We start from the raw sequence: 13,169 nt of genomic DNA on the forward strand, positions 1-13,169 counted from the left end.
ATTTGATAATAATTTTTTAATCCGGGTTACATAAAGGCTCGATCATCGAATTTTTATTATAGTAAAGAACGAACTTCAGTTCATAGTAACTAAAACAAGATTATAATTAGCTTTGGTATAAATTATAATAAAGAATGACCTCTTGCCTACACTAAATTTTATACGCCACTTAATTATAGTATAGGTTAGTAATTCAATAGATGGCTTGGCACTGGAACATCGTAGAGAGTTGTTCAGTGGCTCATTTTGAAGAAAATTAATGGGGTTGAAAACTTCTTGTAATATAATAAAGAACGACCTATTACCTATACTAAATTTTATACACCACTTAATTATAGTATAGGTTAGTAATTCAACAGATACCATGGCACTGGAACATTGTAGAGAGTTGTTCAATGGCTCATTTTGAAGGAAATTAATGGGGTTAAAAACTTTTTGTAATTAAAATAATTATTTTTATTACATTAAGAAATTTTATATGTTCCTTAAGTCCGGGTTGCAGCGGTAGCTAGCAACCTAGTAAGAGACGATCACGTCCAATGTTAAGAAATATAAAAACCCATAGTTCTTAAAAAAGGAGTCAGATTAAAATCCGGGTTGCAGCGGTAGCTAGCAACCTAGTAAGAGACGATCACGTCCAATGTTAAGAAATATAAAAACCCATAGTTCCTAAAAAGGAGTCAGATCAAAACAAAAAGTACACCATTAGAACCGCCTTGTCCGAAACCCCTGTATAGGAAACTTTCTGTCCCTTGGCTTGAACAGCAAGGGAAATATATTGGCTTGAAAATCAAGAAAATTGACTTTAACCACGTTATTCTCCCCAAACGGGATATTTTTTTCTTTTTTTTTCTTTTTTTTTCTTTTGTATCCAGAGATAGCTTGGCACTGGAACATCGTAGAGGGTTGTTCAATAGCTCATTTTAAAGGAAATTAATTGGGTTAAAAATCTATAGTAACTAAAATAAATTATTTCTAAAAGAGAATAAATTTTTCCAATAAAAACTGTATTTTTGATGCAGTGACGTCATAATTACTATATAAGAAACGTCAAAACTGTAAATGGTCTCATTCATGAATACATAATTATAATAAAGATCGAACTCTTCCCTATACTAACTTGCATACGCAACTTCACTATAGTTAATATAGTTAAGATTACAGTATTTATATTATACATCATTATAAATTATAAAAGGTTCAAATATTCGAAGATTATAGAGTTAAAAATTTTCCCACACCGGGAATCGAACCCGAGCCTGTTTTATAGTAAAGATTATAATAAAGAACGACCTCTTGCATCTTGCCTCTTGCCTCTTGCCTGGTATCTTTGACAGAAAACTTGTTAGTTCTAACAGAAAATTTGTTATCACTGACGAAAAATTGTTACTTCTAAGAGAAATTTGATAGTTGTAACTAAAAATCTGTTAGTGTTAAGGAAAAAATTTTTTGTTTGATGAGAAAATTTGTTAGTGTTAAGGAAAAATTCCTACTTTTGACAGAAAACTTTTTATCATGAACGGAAGAAAATTATACTTCTAAGAAAAATTTGATACTTTTAAGTAGAAGTTTGTTAGTATTGAGGAAAAAGCTGGTACTTCCAAGAGAGAATTTGTTATTGTTAAGCAAAACTTGCTACTTCTGACAGAAAACTTGTTATCATAAACGAACAATTTGTTACTTCTCAGAAAAATCTGGTATCTTTGGCAGAAAACTTGCTACTTCTTAAAGAAAACTTGTTATCACTGACGAAAAATTGTTACGTTAAGAGATATTTGATATTGTTAAGTAAAAGTTTGTTAGTATTGAGGTAAAAGTTGTTACTTGGAGGAGAAAATTTTTTAGTGTTAGTTTTTTAGTGCCACTTCTATCATAAACGAAGAAATTGTTATTTCTAAAAAAAATTTGGTAGTTTTTAAGTAGAAGTTTGTTAGTATTGAGGAAAAAGTTGTTACTTCGAAGAGAAAATTTTTTATAGAGAAGGAAAACTTGATACTTTTGAGAGAAAACTTGTTATCATAAACGTAAAAATCGTTACTTCAAAGAAAAATTTGGAAACTTTGGAAGAAATCTTGCTACTTCTTACAGAAAACTTGTTTTCACTGACGAAAAATTGTTACTTCTAATAGAATTTGATAGTTGTAACTAAAACTCTTATTTTGAAGGAAATAGTTGTTACTTTGATGAGAAAATTTGTTAGTTTTAATGGAAACATACTAATTTTGACAGGAAACTTTTTATCATGAACGGCAAAAATTGTACTTCTAAGAAAAATTTTATGGTTTTAAGTAGAAGTTTGTTAGTATTGAGGAAAAAGTTGTTACTTCGAAGAGAAAATTTGTTATAGTGAAGGGAAACTCGCTACTTCTGGCAGAAAACTTGCTATCATAACGAAAAAATTGTTACTTCTAAGGAAAATCTGGTATCTTTGGCAGAAAAATTGCTACTTCTAACAGAAAACTTATTATCACTAACGAAAAATTGTTACTTCTAAGAGATATTTGATAGTGTTAAGTAAAAGTTTGTTTGTATTAAGGTAAAAGTTGTTACTTCGAGGAGAAAATTTTTTAGTGTTAAAGGAATATAACTACCACCATTACAAAAATGGTTATCATAAGTAATTAAACTGTAATTTCTAATAAAAATGGTATATATTTGCCCTGGAATTTACTACCCTCTACATAAAACTTGTTTGCCCTCACGAACCTAATGCTACCTCTCTGAGAAATTTCGTAGTTTTAAGTTGAAGTTTGTTGGTATTGAGGAAAGTTGTTACTTCGAAGAGTAAATTTGTTATAGTGAAGGAAAACTTGGTACTTCTAACAGAAAACTTGTTATCACTGTCAAAAAATTGTTACTTCGATGAGAAAATTTGTTAGTGTTACTTCTACGAAAAATATGGTATCTTTGGCAGAAATCTTATTATCATAGACGAAAAAGTAGTTACTTCTAAGAAAAATTAGGTATCTTTGACATAAAACTTACTACTTCTTACAGTAAACTTGCTACTTCTTACAAAAAACTTTTTATCACTGGCGAAAAATTGTTACTTCTAAGAGAAATTTGATAGTTTTAAGCCAAAGTCTGTTAGTAATAAGATAAAAGTTGCTGCTTCTACGAGAACATTTTTTATTGCTAAGGAAAAATTACTACTTCTAACAGAAAACTTGTTATCATAAATGAAAAAATTAATACTTCTAAGAAAAATTTGGTCTTTTTGACAGAAAATTATAATAAAGAACGACTTCTTCCCTATGCTAAATTTTATACGCCACTTAATTATTACATTAAAAGACGATTATTGGAATAACGAACAATTGTATATATTGGAATTAGTTAGCTACTTGATTGTTTGAGGTTCGTCTCTTACTATTTCAAAGAAGAAAAAAGCCGTAGGCTTTTTCCTGTTTGTAATCAGTTTTTTATATTTTATAGGCCACTGAACTATAGTATAGGCTAGTAAAGTTATATTTAAGGTCAATATATTCAAAATTTCCATTAAAAGACGATCATTGGAATAAAACCCATTGCATACATTTGATTTAGTTAGCTACTTGATTGTTTGAGGCTAGTCTCTTACTATTTCAAAGAAGAAAAAGCCGTAGGCTTTTTCCTGTTTGTAATCAATTAGAAAGAGTTCTACCTTTAAAACGAGTTACGTAGTGCTTTGAGTTGATTGAAAACTTATAAGTAAGATAGAAAATAATTACCTGGAAATCTCTGTTGTTAAATTATTACAATAAGGAGTAATAAAAGTCTATTTCAAAGTAGTTGATGCAACAGGGACAATAAAAATCCGGGTTGCATCAGTAGCTAGCAACCTAGTAAGAGACGATCACTTCCAATGTTAAGAAATATAAAAACCCATAGTTCCTAACAAAGCAGTAAGATCAAAACAATTTATAATAAAGAACGAACTTTTGCCTATACTAAATTTTATAAGCCACTTAAGTATAGTATAGGTAATATATAGTATATAGTAACAAATCAGGGTTGCAGCGGTAGCTAGCAACCTAGTAAGAGACGATCACGTCCAATGTTAAGAAATATAAAAACCCATAGTTCCTAACAAAGGAGTCAGAACAAAAGGAACCACGTTATTCTCCCCAAACGGGATATTTTTTTCTCTTTTCTCTTTTCTTTTGTATCCAGAGATAGCTTGGCACTGGAACATCGTAGAGGGTTGTTCAATAGCTCATTTTAAAGAAAATTAATTGGGTTAAAAATCTATAGTAACTAAAATAAATTATTTCTAAAAGAGAATAAATTTTTCCACCAAAAACTGCATTTTCGATGTCTTTTCACACTGCAGTCTTTCAAACATAATCGCATACCAGCGGTAAGATTTAACCCACGCCTCCGAAGAGACTGGTGGCTAACACCAGCGTCTTGGACCACTCGGCCAGGCTGCCTCTCATAAATAACTATATATGTGAATCTGAGTTGCAGCAGTAGCTAGCAATCTAGTAAGAGACGATCAGTCCTATGCTAAGAAATATAAAAACCCAAAGCTCCTAAAAATAGAGTCAAATCAAAACAAAAGTACATCATTAGAACTACCTTGTCTGATCAGGGTTGCAGCGGTAGCTAGCAACCTAGTAAGAGACGATCACGTCCAATGTTAAGAAATATAAAAACCCATAGTTCCTAACAAAGGAGTCAGACCAAAACAAAAAGTACACCATTAGAACCGCCTTGTCCGAAACTCCAGTATAGGAAACTTTCTGTCCCTTGGCTTGAACAGCAAGGGAAATATATTGGCTTGAAAATCAAGAAAATTGACTTTAACCACGTTATTCTCCCCAAACGGGATATTTTTTTCTTTTTTTCTTTTTTTCTTTGTATCCAGAAATAGCTTGGCACTGGAACATCGTAGAGGGTTGTTCAATAGCTCATTTTAAAGGAAATTAATTGGGTTAAAAATCTATAGTAACTAAAATAAATTATTTTTAAAAGAGAATAAATTTTTTCACCAAAAACTGCATTTTCGATGTCTTTTCACATTGCAGTCTTTCAAACATAATCGCAGACCAGCGGTAAGATCTGAACCCACGCCTCCGAAGAGACTGGTGGCTAACACCAGTGCCTTGGACCACTCGGCCAGGCTGCCTCTCATAAATAACTATATATGTGAATCCGGGTTGTAGCAGTAGCTAGCAATCTAGTAAGAGACGATCAGTCCTATGCTAAGAAATATAAAAACCCAAAGCTCCTAAAAATAGAGTCAAATCAAAACAAAAGTACATCATTACAACTACCTTGTCTGAAACCCTACTAGATAAATAATGAATGTCATCATAGCTTTATATTAGAGCTATGACGTGGATAGAAAAACACGAAATTATATTGTTGTTTCTGATGACGTCATGAAATAATATCATTGCGCTATGACGTCAATAAAATCATTACGCCGTGATGTCATAATTACTACTTAAGAACGACAAAGATGTAAATTCTCTCATTCTTGATTAGAATAATGGTTAGATCGAAGCAAGCTATACGCAATTTGAAAAAACAGTATTACACAAACAACAGAGATAGTAACTTGAAAAGAAAAAAGCAAAGGTATTCAACCGACCGGGCGTATCGAGAAGTAATCAAACAAAACAGCAAGATGTGTTATCACAATGATGAAGATTATAGACATGCAAAAATTGAGACAGCCAAACAAAAGATCAAGGAACGGCATGGTAATGATGAAGATTACAGAGAATTACAGTAAAGACCGATCTGTAGCCCGTAGTAACTGAAGATCCGGGTTGCACCGTATTATAATAGAAATATAATAAAGATCGAACTCTTCCCTATACTAACTTGCATAGACAACTTCACTATAGTGAAGATTACAGGATTTATATTATACATCATTATAAATTATAAAAGGTTCGAATGTTCGAAGATTATAGAGTTAAAAATTTTCCCACACCGGGAATTGAACCCAGTCCTCCTAAGTGAAAGTTAACTATCCTAGCCACTAGACCAAATAGGACCACAAAGAAGTATGATTTAAGAACCATATGCATTTTATTATTTCACCATACCAATTATAATAAGGCCATATAATAAAGAACAACTTCTTGCCTATACTGAATTTTATACGCCACTTACTTATAGTATAGGTTAGTAATTCCAAAGATAGCTTGGCATTGGAACATTGTAGAGAGTTTTTCAATATCTCATTTTAAAGAAAAATTAATGGGGTTAAGAACTATTTGTAATTACAGTCCATGTTAACTGAAATATAAATAGGGATTATGTAATTTTCATCGGTATTATAATAAGGCCAAAACAAAATCGTCGACTTGCAACCTTACTTTTGACACATTAGTTAAATCTTCATCAGACTTAAAAAATGTTTTGCTAGTTTTACACGAAAGAACGAACATTAGCCCATACTAGCAGAAATAAGAATATCTAGGTTGCAGCGGTAGCTAGCAACTTATTAATTATATAATCCGGGTTTAAGTGGTAGCTAGGAACCTAGTAAGAAACGCCAAATTAAAAGATGATCATTAGAAAACAAACAATTACATATATTGGACTTAGTTAGCTGCCTGATTCTTTGAGGTTCGTCTCTTACTACTCCAAAGAAGAAAAAGCCGTGGGTTTTTTCCTGTTTGTAATCCGGGTTGCAGCGGTAGCTAGCAACCTAGTAAGAGACGATCACGTCCAATGTTAAGAAATGTAAAAGCCCATAGTTCCTAAAAAAGGAGTCAGATCAAAACAAAAAGTACACCATTAGAACCGCCTTGTCCGAAACCCCTTGAAAGGAAACTTACCGCCCTTTGGCTTGAACAACAAGGGAAATATATTGGCTTGAAAATCAAGAAAATTGACTTTAACCATTTACATTAAAAGACAATCGTTGGAATAACAAACCATTGCATACATTGGACTTAGTTAGCTGCCTGATTCTTTGAGAGTCGTCTCTTACTGCTCCAGAGAAGAAAAAGCCGTAGGCTTTTTCCTGTTTATAATCAGGGTTTACATAATCTTATTTGTCAATCGGGGTTGCATTGGTAGCTAGCAACCTAGTAAGATTGCATTAAATCCGGGTTGCAGCGGTAGCTAGCAACCTAGTAAGAGACGATCACGTCCAATGTTAAGAAATATAAAAACCCATAGTTCCTAAAAAAGGTAACAATAAAGAACGAACTCTAATTAAATTTTGTTATTATTATAATAAAGATCAAACTCTTCCCTATACTAACTTGCATACGCAACTTCACTATAGTTAAGATTACAGTATTTATATTATACATCATTATAGATTATAAAAGGTTCAAATGTTCGAAGATTATAGAGTTAAAAATTTTCCCACACCGGGAATCGAACCCGAGCCTGTTAAGTGAAAGTTAACTATCCTAGCCACTAGACCATATGGAACCATAAAGAATTACAAAAAGACGATCATTAGGATATCATACATAAGGCATTATAGTATGGTAAAGATCGACCTCTAGCCTATTTAAATTTTTACTATAGAGTTCATTACCATGAACTGTTTGATTGGTTCAAAATTCAAATATCTTTGAAAAGACTGCAGCATGAAAATACATCAAAAATGCAGTTTTTTGACAAAATTTATTCTACTTTAAAAACTATTTTATTTTTAAATATAAAAGACACTAGATGTAGCAATTTCCTTTAAAATGAGCTATTATACAACTCTCTATGATTTTCCAGTGCCCAGCTAGCTGAAGAGAAAAAAAGCGGAAAAAAAGATGCCGTTTGTGGAGAATATCGTGGTTAAAATCAATTTTCTTGATTTTCAAGCCAATATATTTTCTTTGTTATTCATTATAATAAAGAACGAACTCTTGCCTATAATAGATTAGATACTCAACTTAATTATAGTTAATGATATAGTAATGATAGGGTTTTATTGATAGCTGAACTACAAATTAAAAGAAAAAGACACCAGCTGGATTTGTTACATTAAAATATAATAAAGATCGAACTCTTCCCTATACTAACTTGCATACGCAACTTCACTATAGTTAAGATTACAGTATTTATATTATACATCATTATAGATTATAAAAGGTTCAAATGTTCGAAGATTATAGAGTTAAAAATTTTCCCACACCGGGAATCGAACCCGAGCCTGTTAAGTGAAAGTTAACTATCCTAGCCACTAGACTATATGGAACCATAAAGAAGTATGATTTAAGAGCCATATGCATATTATTATTTCACCATACCAATTATACTAAGGCCAAAACAAAATCGTCGACTTGCAACCTTACTTTTGACACATTAGTTAAATCTTCATCAGTCTTAAAAAATTTTTTGCTAGTTAATTTCTAAATTGTTAATTTGTAGTTAATTTGTAAAGACATCCATTTAGCAAAAGAAAAGTAATATTTTTTATAATAAATTATAGTAAAGAACGAACTTCAGTCCATAGTAACTAAAACAAGATTATAATCAGCTTTGGTATAAAATACTGTCATTTATAATAAAGAACGACCTCTTGACTATACTAAATTTTATACGCCACTTAATTATAGTATAGGCTAGTAATTCAACAGATAGCTTGGCACTGGAACATAGTAGAGAGTTGTTCAATGGCTCATTTAAAGAAAATTAATGGGGTTAAAAACTTCTTGTAATTAAAATAAATTATTTTTATTACATTAAGAAATTTTAATTATGTTCCTTAAGAAATCATCATAAGTTAAAATTTCCCATACAAAACTTGAACTCAAGCCAACTGGGTGAGAGCTATCCCAACCTCTAGACCATAAAGGATTTATTAAAATATCCGATTAATGACGTTTATGTTAAAGAACAAATTATAAACCTAGTTGGCTGTCTGATTGTTTGAGGATCGTCTCTTACTATTTCCAAAGAAGAAAAAGCCGTAGACTTTTTCCTGTTTGTAATTTTTACATTAAGGAACGAACTGAAATAATAAAAGGAATAATTATATAGACGATTAGTTAATTGTTTACATTAAAACGTGGTAATTGGAATAACAAGCCATTGCATACATTAGACTCAGTGCTATAGTAAAGAACGAACTCTAGCCAGTAGTTCTTGAAATGTGCAGGAACAACTAAGCCGATAGCTCCAGGTTTATAATAAAGATCGAACTCTTCCCTATATTAACTTGCATATGCAACTTCACTATAGTTAATATTACAGTATTTATATTATACATCATTATAAATTATAAAAGGTTCAAATGTTCGAAGATTATAGAGTTAAAAATTTTTCCCACACCGGGAATCGAACCCAAGCCTGTTAAGTGACAGTTAACTATCCTAGCCACTAGACCATATGGAACCATAAAGAAGTATGATTTAAGAGCCTTATGCATATTATTATTTCACCATACCAATTATAATAAGGCCAAAACAAAATCGTCGACTTGCAACCTTACTTTTGACACATTAGTTAAATCTTCATCAGGCTTAAAAAATGTTTTGCTAGTTTTACATTTATAATAAAGATCGATTACATTAAAGGACGATCATTTGAATAACAAACCATTGCATACATTAGACTTTGTTTACATTAAAGAACAAACTTCCAGCCCATTGTAGCTAAAATAAGATTATAATTAATGTTAACGATTGATCAATGTTACAGTAAAGAACGATCTCTGGCCCTTAGTAACTGATATAAGGTGTTATAATAAAGAACGACCTCTTACCTATATTAAATTTTATACGCCGCTTATTTATAGTATAGGTTAGTAATTCAACAGATAGATTGGTACTGGAACATCGCTGAGAAGCGTTCAATGGCTCATTTTAAAGGAAATTCATGGGGTTAAAACTTCTTCTAATTAAAATAAATCGTTTTTAGTACCTTGAGAAATTTTAATTATGTTTCTTATGAAATCATCATAAGTTAAAATTTCCCATACAAAATTTGAAGTCAAGCCAACTGGGTGAGAGGTGTCCCAACCTCTAGACCATATAGTCTGGGTTGCAGCGGTAGCTAGCAACCTAGTAAGAGACGATCACGTCCAATGTTAAGAAATATAAAAACCCATAGTTCCTAAAAAAGGAGTCAGATCAAAACAAAAAGTACACCATGAGAACCGCCTTGTCCGAAACTCCTGTATAGGAAACTTTCTGTCCCTGGGCTTGAACAGCAAGGGAAATATATTGGCTTGAAAATCAAGAAAAGTGGCAGCTACTACAACATTCTGCCTAAACGGGATATTTTTTTTCTTTCTTCTTTTCCACAGATAGCTTGGCACTGGAACATCGTAGAGAGTTGTTCAATGGCTCATTTTAAAGGAAATATCTAGATCTAGCGCCTTTCGCACTTAATTTTTTTTAATCAATTATTTTTTACGAAAAACTTAATTTTTTATATACAAAATTGATCAATGACGTCATAGTCGTTGGATGTAGTTATATTACATAAAGGCTCGATCATCGAATTTAAGCTGAAACTAAGTAAAGGACAATTATGCCTCCATATATTCACAGTGATGTATAAGATTTCCTAGTAAGAGACGATCACGTCCAATGTTAAGAAATATAAAACCCCATAACTCCTTAAAAAAAAGTCAGATCAAAACAAAAATTACACTATTAGAACCGCCTTGTTTGAAACCCCTATAAAAGAAACTTTCTGTTATTTGGCTCGAACAGCAAGGGAATTACATAAAGGATCGATGTGGTTCATTATAAATTATAAAAGGTTTAGAGCTTCTAATGTTCGATTATCCGGGTTGCAGCGGTAGCTAGCAATCCGGGTTGCAGCGGTAGCTAGCAACCTAGTAAGAGACGATCACGTCCAATGTTAAGAAATATAATCCGGGTTGCAGCGGTAGCTAGCAACCTAGTAAGAGACGATCACGTTCAATATTAAGAAATATAAAAGCCCATAGTTCCTAAAAAAGGAGTCAGATCAAAACAAAAAGTACACCATTAGAACCGCCTTGTCCGAAACCCTTGCATAGGAAACTTTCTGTCCCTTGGCTTGAACAGCAAGGGAAATATATTGGCTTGAAAATCAAGCAAATTGACTTTTACCACGTTATTCTCCCCAAACGGGATATTTTTTTCTTTTTTCTTTCTTTTCCAGAGATAGCTTGGCACTGGAACATCGTAGAGGGTTGTTCAATAGCTCATTTTAAAGGAAATTGATTGGGTTAAAAACCTTTTGTAACTAAAATAAATTATTTCTAAAAGAGAATAAATTTTTCCAATAAAAACTGTATTTTTGATGCAGTGACTTCATAATTACTATATAAGAAACGTCAAAACTGTAAATGGTCTCATTCATGAATATCACAATAAGAGACGATCACGTCCAATGCTAACATAACAATAAAGAACGAACTCTAATTAAATTTTGTTATTATTATAATAAAGATCGAACTCTTCCCTATACTAACTTGCATACGCAACTTCACTATAGTTAAGATTACAGTATTTATATTATACATCATTATAGATTATAAAAGGTTCAAATGTTCGAAGATTATAGAGTTAAAAATTTTCCCACACCGGGAATCGAACCCGAGCCTGTTAAGTGAAAGTTAACTATCCTAGCCACTAGACCATATGGAACCATAAAGAATTACAAAAAGACGATCATTAGGATATCATACATAAGGCATTATAGTATGGTAAAGATCGACCTCTAGCCTATTTAAATTTTTACTATAGAGTTCATTACCATGAACTGTTTGATTGGTTCAAAATTCAAATATCTCTGAAAAGACTGCAGCATGAAAATACATCAAAAATGCAGTTTTTGACAAAATTGATTCTACTTTAAAAACTATTTTATTTTTAAATATAAAAGACACTAGATGTAGCAATTTCCTTTAAAATGAGCTATTATACAACTGTCTATGATTTTCCAGTGCCCAGCTAGCTGAGGAGAAAAAAAGCGGAAAAAAAGATGCCGTTTGTGGAGAATATCGTGGTTAAAATCAATTTTCTTGATTTTCAAGCCAATATATTTTCTTTGTTATTCATTATAATAAAGAACGAACTCTTGCCTATAATAGATTAGATACTCAACTTAATTATATTTAATGATATAGTAATGATAGGGTTTTATTGATAGCGGAACTACAAATTAAAAGAAAAAGACACCAGCTGGATTTGTTACATTAAAATATAATAAAGATCGAACTCTTCCCTATACTAACTTGCATACGCAACTTCACTATAGTTAAGATTACAGTATTTATATTATACATCATTATAGATTATAAAAGGTTCAAATGTTCGAAGATTATAGAGTTAAAAATTTTCCCACACCGGGAATCGAACCCGAGCCTGTTAAGTGAAATCCGGGTTGCAGCGGTAGCTAGCAACCTAGTAAGAGACGATCACCTCCAATGTCAAGAAATATAAAACCCCCAACTCCTAAAAAAAGAGTCAGATCAAAACAAAAAGTACACCATTAGAACCGCCTTGTCCGAATCCTCTATAAAGGAAACTTACCTCCCTTTGGCTTGAATAACAAAGAAAATATATTGGCTTGAAAATCAAGAAAATTGACTTTTACCACGTTATTCTCCACAAACGGGATATTTTTTTCTTTCCGCTTTTTCTTTCTGCTCAGCTAGCTGGGCACTGGAAAATCATAGAGAGCTGTATAATAGCTCATTTTAAAGGAAATTGCAACATCTAGTCACTTTTGTATTTAAAAATAAAATACTTTTTAAAGTAGAATCAATTTTGTCAAAAAAATTGCATTTTTGATGTATTTTCATACTGCAGTCTTTTCAAAGATATTTGAATTTTTACAGTAAAGAACGATCTCTCTCCCATAGTAACTGATATGTTACATTAAAAGACGATCATTGGAATAAAAAGTTATTGCATGCATTGGACTTAGTTAGCTACTTGATCGTTTGAGGTTCGTCTCTTACTATTTCAAAGAAGAAAAAGCCGTAGGCTTTTTCCTGTTTGTAATATTTTATAATAAAGATCGAACTCTTCCCTATACTAACTTGCATACGCAACTTCACTATAGTTAAGATTACAGTATTTATATTTCCGGGTTGCAGTGGTAGCTAGCAACCTAGTAAGAGACGATCACGTCCAATGTTAAGAAATATAAAAACCCATAGTTCCTAAAAAAGGAGTCAGATCAAAACAAAAAGTACACCGTTAGAACTGCCTTGTCCGAATCTAGTAAAGAACGAACCACGACCCATAGTAACTAAAAATTAAGAAAAC

The sequence above is a fragment of the Artemia sp. Qi Xiang Cuo genome, chromosome 10 (assembly GCF_049724085.1).
Source record: "Artemia sp. Qi Xiang Cuo chromosome 10, ASM4972408v1, whole genome shotgun sequence".
Classification (NCBI taxonomy): domain Eukaryota; kingdom Metazoa; phylum Arthropoda; class Branchiopoda; order Anostraca; family Artemiidae; genus Artemia; species Artemia sp. Qi Xiang Cuo.